Raw genomic sequence first — 16175 nt, 5'->3', positions numbered from 1 at the left:
AAGAATAGTAAGTCCAAGCTTACTTTGTAAGAAGATTCTAATTACACTGTTCTTAGCAGTGGACCCCAAAAACTATCATGTTGTCTTTAAAACAGAACAAAGTTATTGAGAAAGTAAGAGTATTGTAGATTGAAGAGAGCTAGTCTCTCTATGAACACTCGAAAGAATAATTCTCGTTGCACATGCCGTTCAGAACTGAGCAAGATATTTTATTTTACAAGTGAACATAATAAACCTAGACACAAAAAAAGAGGATGCCTGGAAGATAAAGAAGTGGAGACAAGAAAAATCAACACTCTATTTTCTTAGTATATAGAACAGAGTCAAGAACCAGTGAGTAGTGGCTAGGTTATTTTTGATAAACACACAAAACAAGAAGACAATGACTCAGTCCCATTTGCAGGGGCAAATATGGTACTTCGGTTAGAGAACAGGCATCACTACACTGATGAGAACTCTTTGAATCCATGATTAAATATTTGGAATTCAGTTTCTAAAAATGATATTCATCCTATTAATCTCTTGCTGAGGAGTATTTCAATATGTGTGAAATTATTTTACTTCTTGGATCAAAATGACTACAAAATAATACAAGGAAGTTTTCGTTTTTAAGGCATTCCAAAGATTAGGTAGGAAGATGGATTTATATCTGATCTGCTCTTCCCTTTCTACCAACTAGCTATGGAATAAAAGGAAACTTAAGAGATATGTTCTACTGAAAAATGAAACTCACTTTATAGTCAGAGTACAACTAAAAGAGAAATAAAACTACAGAGCAGACATTTAAATGTTACACCTTCCCAACAACTATATTTCAATATTTTATCCAATGTCTGTAAAGACAGCATTGGAGATTTCAGACAAAAACACTGGTGAAACGTTTTACATGTCCCATAATCACTGTTTAACATAGATATTGCCATTGGCAGACATTGAAGCACTTAAACCCAATTTAAACATAGCCAGGGAGTGATAGTATTGGACTGAAGGGCACAGTAAAGTGTTTTTAATTCCATCTGCAGACAATACGCCAATGTGGAGTTTTGCGATTTTACTTACTACAGAGCACTTTCTACCACAGGAAAATAAACAGAGCATATTATAAAACTAAAGAAGTTTTGTGGGGATGTCATTTACAATATAAATTCCTTTCTTCTAAGAAAAGTGTTCTTATATCCCAGGGGCAATGAACTAGGGTGTGTGTGTGTGTGTGTGTGTGTGTGTGTGTGTGTGTGTGAATGTGTGTAGAAAAAAAAATTTGGAGAAAATTTTTGAAAAGCTAAATTAATGAACACACACACACACACACACACACACATTTCTGCTTAATATTATTTTTGGAAGTACATAAAAATGTGTGTGTTGGGGATGAGCAAATAAGTGTAGAAAAAACTGAAATCTCATTTTAGTTTCCAAAACTCTTGGGGCGATTACTGACCTCAATTCTTAACTCCAGCAGGGCTTTTTGGTGGCAGCAACCTCTCTGACCTCTTTGTCAGCTGGTAGTTAGAACCTGTTTCAAAGGTGCCAAGTCTAGGCCGAGGCCATAATTCAGCCTCCATTGTCAGTACTTCTTGCTTCACTATCTGATGATGTCAAGTTTCTGATAACAGCAATGGGGGGAAAATATCTATATTACATATATATTTTACACATATATATTTTACATATATATTTTACATGTATATAATTTACATATATACATGTGAAATATATACATATATACATAAATCTATACATACACATATATACAAAATATATACATATATACATATATGTATATTCTCTCCTGTCAACACTTGTCATGTGGAAATGTAGTACCGTGCCCACCCCTGTAATGCAATGTTTCCTATGAGATCAGATATGGTGAACAGAGAGAGATTCCTTGCAGTGGCCTTGATGTTCTCTGACCACCCTGTATCAGTTGCAGCTGCCATGGCTCAAACAAGCAGAGGTAGCCTATACAAAGTAGGTATAAACTAGCAGAGGTTCCATGGCTTGTGCAGCCACTGGGATAGGAAGTGAATATAAGAGTTAGTCCTGCAAGATAGCCTGGAAGCCAACTTACTTTTGGCATTTTCTGATAAAAAAATCTAAAGCTCTCTTGTGTTCTTTTTGAGTCAACTTAGACCCAAACATCCAATCTTAGATGTTTTGTGCAAAAAAACTAAGAAAACCATTAAATCTCCAAGCATAAAATTGCTTTAAAATTTGAAATGCATATACATACACACATCTGTAAACAGGGTAACAATTTTTCCCTAGTGAGTGATTCTTAAAATAATTTCATTTTCCTCCCAGAGGCAAGGGTAGACTCTGTCTTGGCAAAGGTTGGAGAAGCCCTTTGCGATGGACAAACCTGGCCATGTGGTCTTCTCTTTTTCCCCAGATCTCACCTTCCAGAGTTACAACTAAGTCACTTGATAGTCTTTCAATAATGAGAGTGAGTGTCCAACTAGCCTGAAGTTAACCAGGCATCCAGCCTATTGGCCACCAGCCTGGACGTTTTCATACTCCCCAGAAAGCAAAGAATTGTCCAACTTCTTTCCAGTTTAACAATTTATGTGTTCAATTTCATATTTATTTAGGTAGTGATTTGCTTATATTTTTAGTTTGATCTACATCATCTCATTTAAAACCCCTTCTAAACTTGAATTTGAAGCCAATTTTCACTTTGGATAATTTTTTCCTTCTCCATTGTCCAAAAGATACATATTTAGATGATATTAGTTCTAAACTACAATTGTTTGGTCAGACTATTAACAGACACTGCAATGGTTTCAACTGCAGTCTCTTATGATTCAACATTACTGAAAACAATGGGATCATAATCAAAGCAAACCTGCAGTGGATTTCTCTAGAATTTGACCATTGTGTGCTTCTCTTGAGTTTCTATATTGTATGAAAAAAGCAATATGGTCCCAGGATAAACTCTCTGCTTATCCAGTGTGGGCTGGAAACACTGCAGAAACGACCATATTGCATGCCCTCCGAGTATCCTTTATAAACTCCACTTCTCTAACTTTTGATAAGAGTCTGACAACAGAGTTTGATGTTACAGCTTCTGACAAGGGTCTAAAGTATAAATATTCTGAGATATTAGTTAAGGGAAAATTCTTATGTCTTCAGTATGAGACTTGTAGATTGTAAGGATGACACCTTTTTCATGAACAAGTATGCAATGCTTTAAGCAAAGCTCTTACATGGGAGGTGGACCCATGGTGTGGCTTTTCTAGTTCTAGGTCTCTCTAATAGTCTTACCACCAATTCATCTCTTTTTCTATTTCACTGTAAGTGAACATATAATTATGTGCCAATTTCCCACAGACACCAACAGTGTATTTAAAAAAATAAGAATAAAATTGGGTCTTCAGACAATAGCTTCTGTTTTTCACTATCACACTTTGTAAGAATCTGTTAGATTTTAATATTCTCTCCTCATATCTAAATGAGTGATTAATATAGTAAATTAGATATTAGAATTAAATTCTGGGCTAGAATCGTTTTATATTTTCAACTTTAAGAGACTCTATATTTACAATATAGCGACTACTTGGAAATTCTAAGAAAATTAGCGATAACTTCCGACAATGGAGGGAATTCTGATACAAGTTTACCTCCGTTCCAAAGGAAGGATGTGAGGTCTAAATTAGGGAGCCAGCAAGTAGCATGGACAGGCTGTAGGTATCTCCAGACATGGACACACGGATGGGGGAATAGTGTAACCACTGTGGTCCTGACTCAAAACCCTTTACCAGGACAGGGTGCAGCTCTCCTGCTGTTGTCAGTGTTGATATCAAACAGCTCATAGCTTTCCCTTTTTCTGAAGAATTGCTCTAGTCTATCAGGAGCTCTCTCCTTGCTTGGAAATTCATAGGAAGTCCTGCTCTCTTCACCAAGGAAGCATAGATGCCTCAAAGTCTGATTGCTGTGAGGTACAAGAGCCTGCCCTATTGGGAGGAAACCCAACCAGTGGCGGTCAGTGTGGATAAGGGTTGGCATTTATATCAAATAGCCTCCTCCTTTTCTATTTTATAGCATAAGGCTAGAAATTTACTAATTCAAATATCTTTGTTGAATCATTTAATTTCTTGGGTCACTTAATGAAACCACCCTAACAAAACTTGATCAATTCCGGTCCTTCGTTTCCCAGACAGCAGAAGGAAAGTCGATGGTGAAGAAGAGAAACATAGTATAAATTCCGACAATTTTTCCAGTCATATTTTTATGGAGGTTTTTGTTGTTGTTGTTTTAAATAATATTAACATAGTTAGAGATAAATTCTTAGCAGAAGCCAAATTGACATTTTTTGAGCAATTCCTTTGGAGAGCTATGCATTAGGGAATTTTTTAAATCCCTGAGTTTGAATGATGAGTTAATGACTATTTCTGTCTGAATTAACACCCACATAAGAGTATATTCAGTACAAACTAAAGTTCTCATCCAAAATACATATGATCATTCTTAAATAAACATATAAATTCCTCTTCCATGTATCTCTTAATTCTAACCACTGTACATCCAATCTTAATGAGTTCATTCATTCACTCAGTCTTTCAGTCATTCAGCAAACATTTTTTGAGAGACTAGCATAAGCCAAATACTGAATCACACTAGGATACAATGGTGAACAATTGCCTTTCTTTACAGAGCCTATAGCCAGTCAAAAATATGAACTAGACATGGTCATGGACTGTAACAATACAACACGAAAATGGTGAGTGCTATAAGGGAGGCAATACCAGGTGAACACAAAGGAAACGCACTTAACTAGAATCTGGATCAGAAAAGCTTCCTGAAAGAAGTGACGCTTAGGCAAAAACCAAAAGAATGAGGGAGAGAAGAGCTCAGAGGAAAGGATAAGTGCCAAGGCTCAATGGTCGAGCACTATATATTTGAGGAACTGAGGTTAGGTCAGACTAGAAGGACAGAGTACGGGGGGGAAGAACTCATAGAGTATGAGGTTCAAATGCTGAACAATCCATGGAAGGCTCTTGTGTCAAGGTTGGTTTTTGTGGGAAATAGACTTAGAGGTCGAGGTTTTCATGCAGGAAGTTTACTGGGAAGAGCTTTCAATATCTACTCCTATGGAGCAAAGAAGGCAGTCTACTGCCCAACTTCTTTCTCTGTGTGGAGGGGAGAAGTTGGGCTGGAATATGGTCAAAACAAAGTCTTCAGCCAATCCCACAGAGAGCTCTGACATTGGACCTTAAGATTTGTCTCTGATTAGAATAAGGAAGCTGGAATTTTATAGCTCTAAATGGAGCTGTCATTGGAGACAGGCTGCCCTGGGAAGGGTGTGACCTTGTGCAATAGGTTCTCTTCAGCTGAGGGAGTGTCCCAGAGAGGGACATAATTGAGAGCTGTTGGTTGCAACAGTACCAGAAATGGTTGAGTCCTCAGGGGGTCTAGGGAATGCACCCCATTGTAAATAAAATATGTTAAGAATATATCATATATCATGTAAACCATGTTAAAATGATGGTAAGCCTGGGTTTTAGCATGGGAAAGACACAATCTGATGTATATCTAGAAAGGTCTTTGTGGCTATAATATAAGCAACAGATTGGAGAGAAGCATGACTAGAAGCAAAGAGACCCATTGAAAGCTGATAGCAAAACTTGAGGCAACAGGATGGTGGCCTGAAATAGGGTAGTGGCAGTAAGAATGGAGAGATGTAGATGGATCTAAAAGATGCTTAGGAAGTAGAAGTGGACAGGACTTGGTGTTTGGGTATGAAAAAGTTAGAGAGAAAAATCTGAGCTGTAACCAAAATTTCTAGCTTAGACACTCATGATAAAAACAGAGCAAGATAAGCCAAATGTTTGATTGTTACTGTATTTTTTTCTAGTGGTAAGAGGGAGATAATAAACTCAGTTTTGAAAATGTAGAGTTAAAGTGAGTTTAACAACCGCATGTATGTGAAGATTACTAAAAACTTATAAAGGGTCTGGATCATAGGAAAGTGGTTTGGACCAGAAATAGAAATATGGGGACCATCAGTATAAAGGTGGTAATTGTGACCAACAAAGAGATCAAGATTGCTCAGGAAGGTATGAAAGTGAGGAAAATAGATGTCTAGGATAAAATCATGAAGCCTTAATTTTTCTTTTTCAAGGAAGCATTCATTAAATTCTTAACCCTGTGCTTTCAACTTGATTAAGGAGGAGGGGGAAGAAGAAGAGTCGTGTTTTTTGAACACCTTTGATGTGCCAAACACCTTATCTCATGATCTTATAATTTCAGATTATTATCCCCATTTAACAGATGAGAACAAATGCTAAGAAAATGTAAGCAACTTCCAGAAGTCACATGCTATTGAGCTGGAATCTCAATCCAAATCTGTGTTTTACTATAATTTTTACACTATATCATAGCTAACTTCAAATGATCATGTGATGCAAGTTCATTGTTAATTATAGTTTTTATAATCATAGTCTTGTTTTGGTTTATATAATATGCTACCTTTAAATATTAAAAAGTAAAATTAGAAAATTCTAATCTGCTTTGGGGAATAGAGATAGGATCTCCTACATTCTCAAACATTAGAGAAGATACATAATTTTTTTTTTTTTGTCAAATAGAAAAACAGAAGAAAAGAGCTTAATCTTTCATTAACCACTTTGTGAAGAAAAGGTTCTATTTAGTCTGAAGGGAATTAAAAATGTATAGCAACAGGCATTTAGGACAAAATTACCTCACAACAAGAAATGTATGTTCCGTTACCACTGATGTTATTTATGTGTAGCTAGAATTACATGCCCATACAGGACCCAGGCTTATGAAAATGTCTGAGAAGGTTTCTCAGGGCTGTGAGAAACTATGTGCAGAAACCTATTGTGGGCTTTCTTGCAGGGTTCTGAGAACCTCACCCCCACCCCCACCATGGCTTCTGTTGCTGGAGATTCATCAGCAATGCTTAATCAGTGTTCTGTGCTGGTTGATGTCTGCAAATGTCCTCTCTAACACACACGGGCTCAGAGAGTGGGAGCTCAGTCTTCCTGTTGGGGAATTGAGAGAGATGGTAATATTACCAGAGTGACTTTTGGCTGCACTCATAAGTGGGGCAGCCATCCATCAGCTATTGGCCTCCTGTGGATATATCCCCAACACGGAAGATAGCACACACTCTTCATAAGGGCAGCATCCCCTCCCAGTGTCAGTGGTGAGGCTTGAATACATTATTATCTTTCATAAAAGGATATTCAGGACAAATGTGATTGTATGGCTGAGTACACTTTAGAACAGCAAAGCCTCATAATGTGTTGTGATGAATGTTAAATTACACATATTTCAGGATTCCTTGCAAGCCCTAACAGGGAGCAGAAAGAAGACCTCCTTTTAAAAGTCATCCTTTATCTCATTACATTTCTTTAGGATGTTGGTGTTGACATTAAAATTTAACTGGGCCAAAAGCTGCTATGTAGCCCTTGAGAAATTTTCTCGCTGCCTAAGAAAAAAAGACATTTGAACTGTGCAGATCCTATTCATCATGAATGTGGTTTTTAAAAAGGATAAAATAATAGAGAACTATTGGAGTTTTGAAAGTATATTATACAATTTTAAAACTTGAAGGAATTAAAATGCATTTAAGTTTAGTCTCATTTATTTTGTACGTGATTACACAGATTCACAGATGGGAAACAGAATCAAGGTCATACAAGAAAAAAGTATTTAATGGTAAACGTAGGGCTAAAAACCAAGGTTCTTTTTTTCATTACAAATCAAAACACAGCACTACATTGCCTTGTTTCATAATTACTCAATAAATAATAAATATAGGATAATAAATACTATCAATTGATAAGTGCTAAATAAAAATGCCAAGTCATGTATTTAGAAATTTCAAGGACATTGCAATCATTACTAAAATTAAAGACTCCTAATTCACTGCTTGGGGCAGTGACATTGCTTAGTTTTTAAATATCACACATACATCATTCCTCTAATGAACTTCATTTTATTGCCTTCATTTCTTTATTTAAAAAAAAAAAAAGCGTCCTCTGTCATTGAAGATGCTAAATAAAATGCATCAATAGAAATTAATAGGCAATAGAACTTGATGAATTCTCCTGGAGACTATTTTTTTATGATGAAAGCTTGGCAACTTTTCCTTTGATTAATCATGATAATGCACAAACCCTCAGCTCCAGATAAACTGCCTGTTCCTTTTTTCTGGAATATTCCTCTCCTTCCCTTTTGCCTTCAGAGAGTATTAACTCCTCCACCCTCTTTACATTCTTCCCTGTGATAACCCCACCTCCATTTCTCTATCCAAATCCCACTCTCCCCAAGAAGATATTTCTGACCACCAAATGAAGAAGCAATCTTGTTTTCTTTTGTTTCCAATGTACTTTATAGTTCCAGCATTCAACAGTGATCTGATCATACAGGGTAATATCATATATTCCCAGACCTTAAGCATTCCAAAAGGATGGAGTTGTGTGTTCTAAAAGGTAGGTCTGGAGGCAGGGAGCCAATAAATACCCGTTGCTTATAGCTAAAGTAAATACACAGCAATGGCTAAGTACATTAAAAGCAAGGATAGATTAAAAATTCGATAAATCAGTGGATCATTGGTTAGCACACATGCTTAAAATGAGCTTTCTCTATAAAGAAGGGACCCTTCCAGCCCTCCTACCTTTCCTGTTACAGAGAAGTCAGAATAAAAATAAATCTTAAAAAGAAGAAACTCAAAGAAAATATTTCCAATTTAGTTTAATCTGAAGGCTTACTTGGCTAAAAATAGCCTTTTTCTGGCTGACCACGGATCAAAATTCCCATCTTTAAGTGAGGGGAGCAAGAAGATAAAATTGAACGTTACTGACCACCTATCACATGCCCAGTTACTACTATATGTTTTCCCAATAAAATTTACAACAATTCTATGAGAGAGGCATTATTATTCCTATTTACCCATCCAAAATTTGCCCTGCATGCTAAAGAACCAGGATTATAGAGAGAATATGGTCAAGATGTGGTATTTCCTTTAGGCAATATTTCCTCTGATCTGTTTTATAAAATGAATTTACATTAAGAAGTGAAATAGCTTATATGATTTTGACATTCTTTTATATATATATATATATATATCAAATGTTATTGTTTATTAGACTAATGATTCACTAGGGCTCAAAAATTAAATACTGAACTATTAGCATACTACATTTAAAAATTGCCTTTCATTACTAAAGAAAGATTGTAGGTTGTGATGTGTCCTATCAATGCTTTTTCTTTAAAAAAGAGCACTAATCAAAGTCAAATTTCATCTGCTTTGGTATTTGCCAAGCTAGCAACGTGGGGCAACAGCAAAATTAGGATTTCCTCCAGCCTCCAAATCCTATGAATGGTTGACTTATCTTGGGCCTTAATACTGAAATTAGAGGCAAACTTTGTCTACCTACTTAAGATTGCTGACAGACTCGTTCCTTGTACAGTATATGCAAGATCTGCTTGCATTTGGAACCCTACTGCCTGTCCTCTGCAAAGAGGGCAATGTTTTCAAATCTGAAGACATTTGCAGCTGTTCAGCTAGTTGACTAATTGCTTCCGAGATTTTCTTCCCCAAAATAAAAATCACCTGGGGACTAATTGTTAGAATAACAGAGTTTGGCATTTCTGAAGATCTGTCCATCACTGGATTTCACAAGTCTGAGCCCATCTCTGAAACCCTGAGCTTCTCTTCCAGAAGTGCAAGTGGAGGCCTGAGAGGTAACACAGATCCTCTGTGGCAGGATTAGGGTTAGGACTGGCCATTCCTCACTCACATGTTTCACCTCATATCCATGTGGCCTTACACTTGATTAGTAGACTCCTACAGTGTGGTGTGTTGCAGAAAGCCCTTTGTGCAGAATTCCATGGCCTGGGATATATCCTGGCTCCATCTTAATAGAGGCATGGGATCAGGTAAACAAGCGCCTTACAGACCTCATGTGACTCTGGTAAGGATCTAGGGGATCAAATACATGAATATGCTTTGTAAAATATTAAGCACGTTCGTACAAATATAGATTATGTTTAACATTTATCTGTCATTAGTCCAAAATTCTCATCACCTTCTTCAGTTATAAAGCAGGAAGAGGATGATTCAACATACACAATGGCACCCTGAAGAACATCTTTAGAGGTTTTGCTGAATAGAATACATTTTAATTTTTTTTATAATCCAGCTATATCTACAGAAACATCTGGGCTGTTTATTGTTTACTTTTCAATAATTGATTTTTCACTTACTTGATCCTAGTCAAGAAACCCTATATGTTGGTCAAGCCCTAAAGATAACTGGTTATGTGGCCTCAGGCAAGTCGTCTAATTTTTTCCAAGTGTCCCACTGAAAAGTTGGGAGGTAGAAAAGAAACGAGGCAAAAGGAACAAACAAATGGGTCTGGGTTACCTGGTCAGCATCTATAGCCTCAACTCCCGACCTCCAGGAGAGCTCTGACCTTAAGCAAAGGGAGCTCTGCTGATTTAGAGTTCTAGGTACTCACAGATTTTCATGTTCAAAATGTCTGAGGGAGCCAAGTCTTGCTATTTGAAGACAGCATTTCTAAAGCTGGTTTCCAATACAACAGTTCAATTTGGAACTCTGACTAAAAGTACCTGAAGACGTTGCAGAAGCCGTAAAGGGTGGCAAATAAGAAATGTTTGTTGACTGCTTGAATTTGCTGATATACTCAGAGTTTTACTGAGCACACTAAATACAGCAGAGGCCCATCCTGGGAAAATATAAATTTCAAAAGGAAATTGTGGGGGCAGAGCCCCAGAAAGTAGTTTCCAGGCTCTCGGCCTCACATAGACAGGTGCCTGGCTCAGGTAGTAAATGGCCATCAACTGTGATTGTATGGCCATCAGCTGTGGCTAGTTGGCCGTCAGCTGTAACCAGTGAGCCATTGGCCACTAATATAACTGCTGTGGCTACGCTAGCAGAAAGCAGAGGAGAAGAAGGGAGAGAGGAGAAAGAATGGGGACTAGCAAGAAGATGGCGGCTGGGCTGGCAAGCGCGGATGGCGGTTTGCGGACAGTGTGGATCCAGCCTCCAGTGAGAGTATAGTGCCGCCAGAGAGAATATAGTGGTATGACTCCCCTACCTATGGCTCCGTGGGTGTTCCTTTTCGGCCTCACCATGTCCTGCGTTCTTGTATGGGGAGCGGGAGCAGAGACCCCACAGGCCGCCCTGCACGACAGAAATTAATTAATTGGAAGGAAAGATTCAGCAACCGAACTCTGAGATCTGGGAAGAGTCATAAGCACTTTTTCTCCATCTTTTCTTTAAAATGAAGAAGTAGGATAAGGTGGTGAAATCTGTTTAACACCTATCACAAGGTTATCATAAAACTAAAATAATAAACCAAATGTGAGATTTGGGGAAACTAAAGCATCTTATGTAATACAGGGCAAAAATATTAAACTTAAACACTGCTAATAATAGATATCATTTCTATAATTTTATTCTTTTCAAATAGAGTACCAATGTCTAGCTTCTCAAAAGAGAGTATGTTTTTAAAATCTCATATTTTACTGAGTTAAACCTGAGATAACTAAAAAAGTACTAAAGTGATTGAGCCGGCCTAGAAATAATTGATTTTTTGCCATTAAAATAGAAATTCATTTATAGGAAAATGAAGCAAATTACAGTTGTGTTATTCCTTGAGTTTACAACTTCTAATATTCATACCTATCATTTACTGAATATATTTTGATTATGCTGTCTCCAGTTAGGTTGGATATAGTCTGCTTTTCTGCAAATAATTTTCCCTATTTATTCCTGTAAATAATAAGTAGCATACTCCATGAGGCTTTTTAGGGTAGTAGATACTGGTGCAATATTTGATTTTTTTTTTTTTCCAAATAGGTTATTTCAAGATGATTGTGACTTGGGTTCAGAAGTCAACTATCCTCCATGTAAAAGTTATTTAATAGACAATGTCATAATTTCTTCCTTTTGAATTAGAGAGCTTCTATTCCAGTTTGCCCAGGAACCCTCTACAAATTTAAAAGTAAAATATTTGGTTTGAACAAAGGGCTATCTTGGTCCAGGTCCTGTAAAAGATGTCAGTATCATTCCTTGTCCCAATATGAAAAACAGTTTTAAGCTTAGAGAGGTTTTCTTACAAACTAACTGGGTATCTTACAAAGCCTTTCCATGGTCCAGCAGAAGGAGACACATGCTTCTCAGTCTAGCTGAATCCAACAAGGCAAGAGGCAGAACGGAAAAAACAAACAAACAAACAAACAAAAAAAAAACAAATAAAAGCCTCTTTTCTAAATTAGTGAGACACCATTTTACTTAGTAATGAGATAAATTTTAAGAGTGATAGCATTCAGTGTTCATTTATTCTTCCACAGTCAGAATTCTTTTTCAGAAAGAAACTATTTTAGACAACCATTTTTTGGGGGGCTGAATATGTGGTGAAATGGCACATAGGATTATTTTCCCTTTTCATTCTGAAAATTTTTATCTACAGCTTTCTCCTTGCATCCATTGGGCTACAGTGTAGGTATAAACCCGTTGTTACGCAAGTAATGTTCTCCTGCAAACGTGGGATCATTTTTTCCATAGAAGACCTAGGTATCAAATGAGAACAAGTCTTTTCCTTCATTTGGAAGATAAATCATTTTAGACTAAATGATCACTCTGAATGCTTTAGGATTTTACCACAACTACCAAAAAGTATATGCTAAGGGAGAATGGATATGGATATTGGGGAAGCAGACCCTTTTGTCTTAAAAACAGAGCCCCAACTTTATTGGGAGTGGCAATGGGCTCAACTAAAAACCCAATTATTCCAGACTCCTCTGAAGGAGTGATGGCATTTTTCACAGTTACAGCCCATAGACATAAGTCAAAGTCTCTAGGTGATCCTCTGGGAAAGCTTTTGGAGGAATAGCTAATTCAGCTGGCACTTGTTTTTTGCCCTTTGCATTTCCTGTTCCTCTGCCTGGAATGTAGTCAGGATGCTGAAGGTGGAGCAGCCATTTTGGGACCACCAGTAGCAATCAAATAATAAAAGCCATTTGCTAAGAGTGGCTAAGAGAAAAAAAAAAATGAGTTGAGGGCCCTGAGGGCTGAGGGTTTACTAAGAGGGTGAAGTCCTACCCTAATGTTACTTGACCTTACTATCTCTTGACTGGACTTAATACCACTTAAGAAAAACAAAACCTCTATTTGGTTAACCGAGTGAAAGTTGAATTACTCTTATGAGCTATCAGACCAATACGAAGTTGACTCAATTAGATTGCAAGGAGAACACTAAACAACTTTTTATAATAGCGGTTTCCAAAGAAGCATTTCAGATGCATTCACTTACTTAGGCAATTATTAAACTGATATACTCATAAATCATTTCTATACATTTCTTAAAAACTCCTCCAAGGAACTCTGCTAGGCATTAACATACGCAACTCCCATGCATGGGTTATTATGAATGCATTTCACCCCTCCATTTATCCATTCAGCAAACGTTTACTGAGGACCCAGTAAGCACTGTGCTGGGGGCAGGGATGCAAGGATGAAAAACAAGTGCCTGACTATAAGAGGCTCAGTTTACTTGAAAGTAATAAGACATTCTATTTTCCAGTTCTTTGCTTCCTATGGGTTGTTTATTTCATGTGCATTAGCTCTGCAAGAGACAGATATGCCTAGCACCACAATCAACATTAACAAAATAAAAGAATCTGAACCACCAAAGTGGTGTCCCTCACTTGATGTTCTGAACACTTTCATAATTTCAAATTTTAATTCAGTGTTGCACTAACATGTTCACTACTTGCGAGAAATAATGGAATAAAATTTCTCATTCTATCCACTACAAAACTCATTTTTCCAAAATCAGATTATTGCTACTCCACTTTGTTTTCTGCCATTTTTAGGATAAAAAATAATCATTATATATCACACCTTTACACCACTATCAAAGGACAATTATTCACTGGAGTATGGCAGGCAAAATACTGTGTGAGTCTCAGGAAAACCACTTTCTACTCACCTCTTCCTCCATTTCTCCTTAGGCACACCATTTAACTTCTTTCTACCTCTGTTTCCTTATGGGTTAAATGATGGGGTGGTATTAGATCATTGCATTGTTTCATTGATCTAAAATTCTCTTATTGCCCTGCTCTATTCTCAGTATGACGCATTAGTAGACAAGTTTCCCAGCTAAGAGCAACACATTAAGATTATTTTTAAATGATGCATGCCTTCTTCGCTATTTCTGTTGCTTTGAGAATTATATGTCTTAGCCCACATCACCATATCAAATCACAATGTTATATATAATTAAATAACGTAATATAATATCATCCTATATTAATAATATATCCCTGGACTCGGGATCAGCATATAGGACTTTTTTAGTTTATCATTTCAAGCTTTCAAGGACATGTATTGCACACATTTGAGACAATTGAATGGAAATTAGATGGAGAGAGTACATTGTTTTTATTTGCTATTTTAAAGTATCTTCCATACCTAGGAGTGAGTCTATAAAAGCTTATTTCATAAACACAGTAATCCTCTTGCCCCATTCTGAGAAGTTGTATTTAAAGTCTAATCAAAGATTGTATGCAAAATCTGAATGTTGAAATTCAGAACTTCCTTGTCAGTATTGACAATGGAAGTAATTAACACAGCTGACAGTTATCTGCAATCCACCACGGAGAGGTACCTGCTTTTCTTACTGCTTTCACGAAAATGTCTGAATTTGAAATATATTAAGCACATTCATTTTAATCCACCCAATTCTGAATTTGATGTAGTTAAAAATGCTCTCATCTTGCTTGCAACAAGAAACATGAACAGTCTTTACAAATCCTTTAATTATCATTCTACAAACCAACTCACACTTCCAACTCTTACTCTCATTACACATACACATATTCCCCTATACTCACCACAATGAGTTAAAGGAAGACAAAAGCTCTTGGTGGCAGCCTTTGAGTCATTACTTTGCGATACCGTTCCCTTCATTTTAGGTGTCATGGCACATTACTTTACAGGCAGCAATTCATTCTGTTAGGTTTACTGCAGACACTGAAAGAGGTGTCTTGCCCTTGCTGAAAGATTTAGCTTTTATGATTCTGGTCATTCTTCCCACAAAAAGAATGAGACCAGTTTCTGAGCTATTCTTAACTCATCTTCCAAAACAATTCAAAAGAGAAAGACAAGAAAGACTTCATGATTTTCATGCAAACTCCCAGCCTGCCTGCCTGCCTGCTGCTGCCAATACTTCTTACTCTTGCTGGTGATGACATTCAGCGAGCTCCCCAGTCCCGAAGCTTCTTATGTAAGGCTGTCTAGGTCAAGTGTAGGAGACATACAGCTGGCCTGTGAAAACTCATGGAACTGTTCCTTCAGATTAACACTTCAGGGGCTATGGAAGCTGGAGGAAGCTGAGCTTTTGCTACATCTTATGGGGGTAAATATGTTTTGCATGATTCAGTAGTTTATATGCTATACTCTTGGCAAATGCCTGTCAGCCATGCTGAGAGGTACAGGGAGGAATTACTGAGATTCCAGTGCTGTGAGCATGTTTGACTAAGCATAGTAAATCTTCTAGCCATCCTAGCTTTAAGACACTTTAGAGTAAATGAATCGTAAATTAGGGTTTGCTTATCAAGCATCCTCTCTAACCATCAAGGGATGAATGTTGATTTGACTGTTTAAACTGAATACAATCCATTTGCTCAGAGCTGTTGTAAGGAAGCGTTACTAGCTATTAGCTCAAAGAGATTTACTGCAGTTCTTGGCTTCCCCGTTGCCCTTGTCTGATCACACATGTGCTTCCCTTGTAAATTAGCTAGATGTTTTCCTGTATGTGTCTTCTGTCGTGATTGTGATAGTATGAGAATGGAGCCTGCATAACCTGGTAGTTATCACTTCACCAAATAATAAATCCTGCCTACTTAGTTCCAAGGTGAATACTGCAGTAAGAGTGCCATTCCATGCCAGCACTGAGTGATACTGGGTTAACTGCATTGATTCGAACGGTGTTGCATTTCGGGGACTTGAAGGCATGAGCCCAGGGTAGTCATGAATCGCTATTTGCTCTCTGAGTAGAAGTAGAAAGAGCATAGTGCTAATTCTGTTTTAGACTCTGACAGTGTCCTGGTCTGGGAATTAGTTAAAATAGCAGCCTCTTATTGAATGCTGCAGAACAGCCTGGAAAAGTAGCAGGGTG

General features: G+C 37.3%; 1 long non-coding RNA gene across 1 annotated transcript in view; it reads right to left on the bottom strand.

The window, feature by feature from the left end:
• LOC109445186 (uncharacterized) overlaps positions 1 to 15237 on the bottom strand; it is a 74804-nt gene extending 59567 nt beyond the window's left edge. The window contains exon 1 of the long non-coding RNA XR_012497967.2: positions 14890 to 15237. This is a non-coding gene — a long non-coding RNA (uncharacterized LOC109445186). The remainder of the gene's footprint in view (positions 1 to 14889) is intronic.
• Between the last annotated feature and the right edge of the window lie 938 nt (positions 15238 to 16175).

This window comes from Rhinolophus sinicus, chromosome 17, assembly GCF_057876585.1.
Source record: "Rhinolophus sinicus isolate RSI-liver-muscle chromosome 17, RSI-T2T, whole genome shotgun sequence".
NCBI lineage: Eukaryota > Metazoa > Chordata > Mammalia > Chiroptera > Rhinolophidae > Rhinolophus > Rhinolophus sinicus.
The sequence above is the reverse complement of the archived record's forward strand: the minus strand, read 5'-3'. Positions and strand labels throughout refer to the sequence as shown.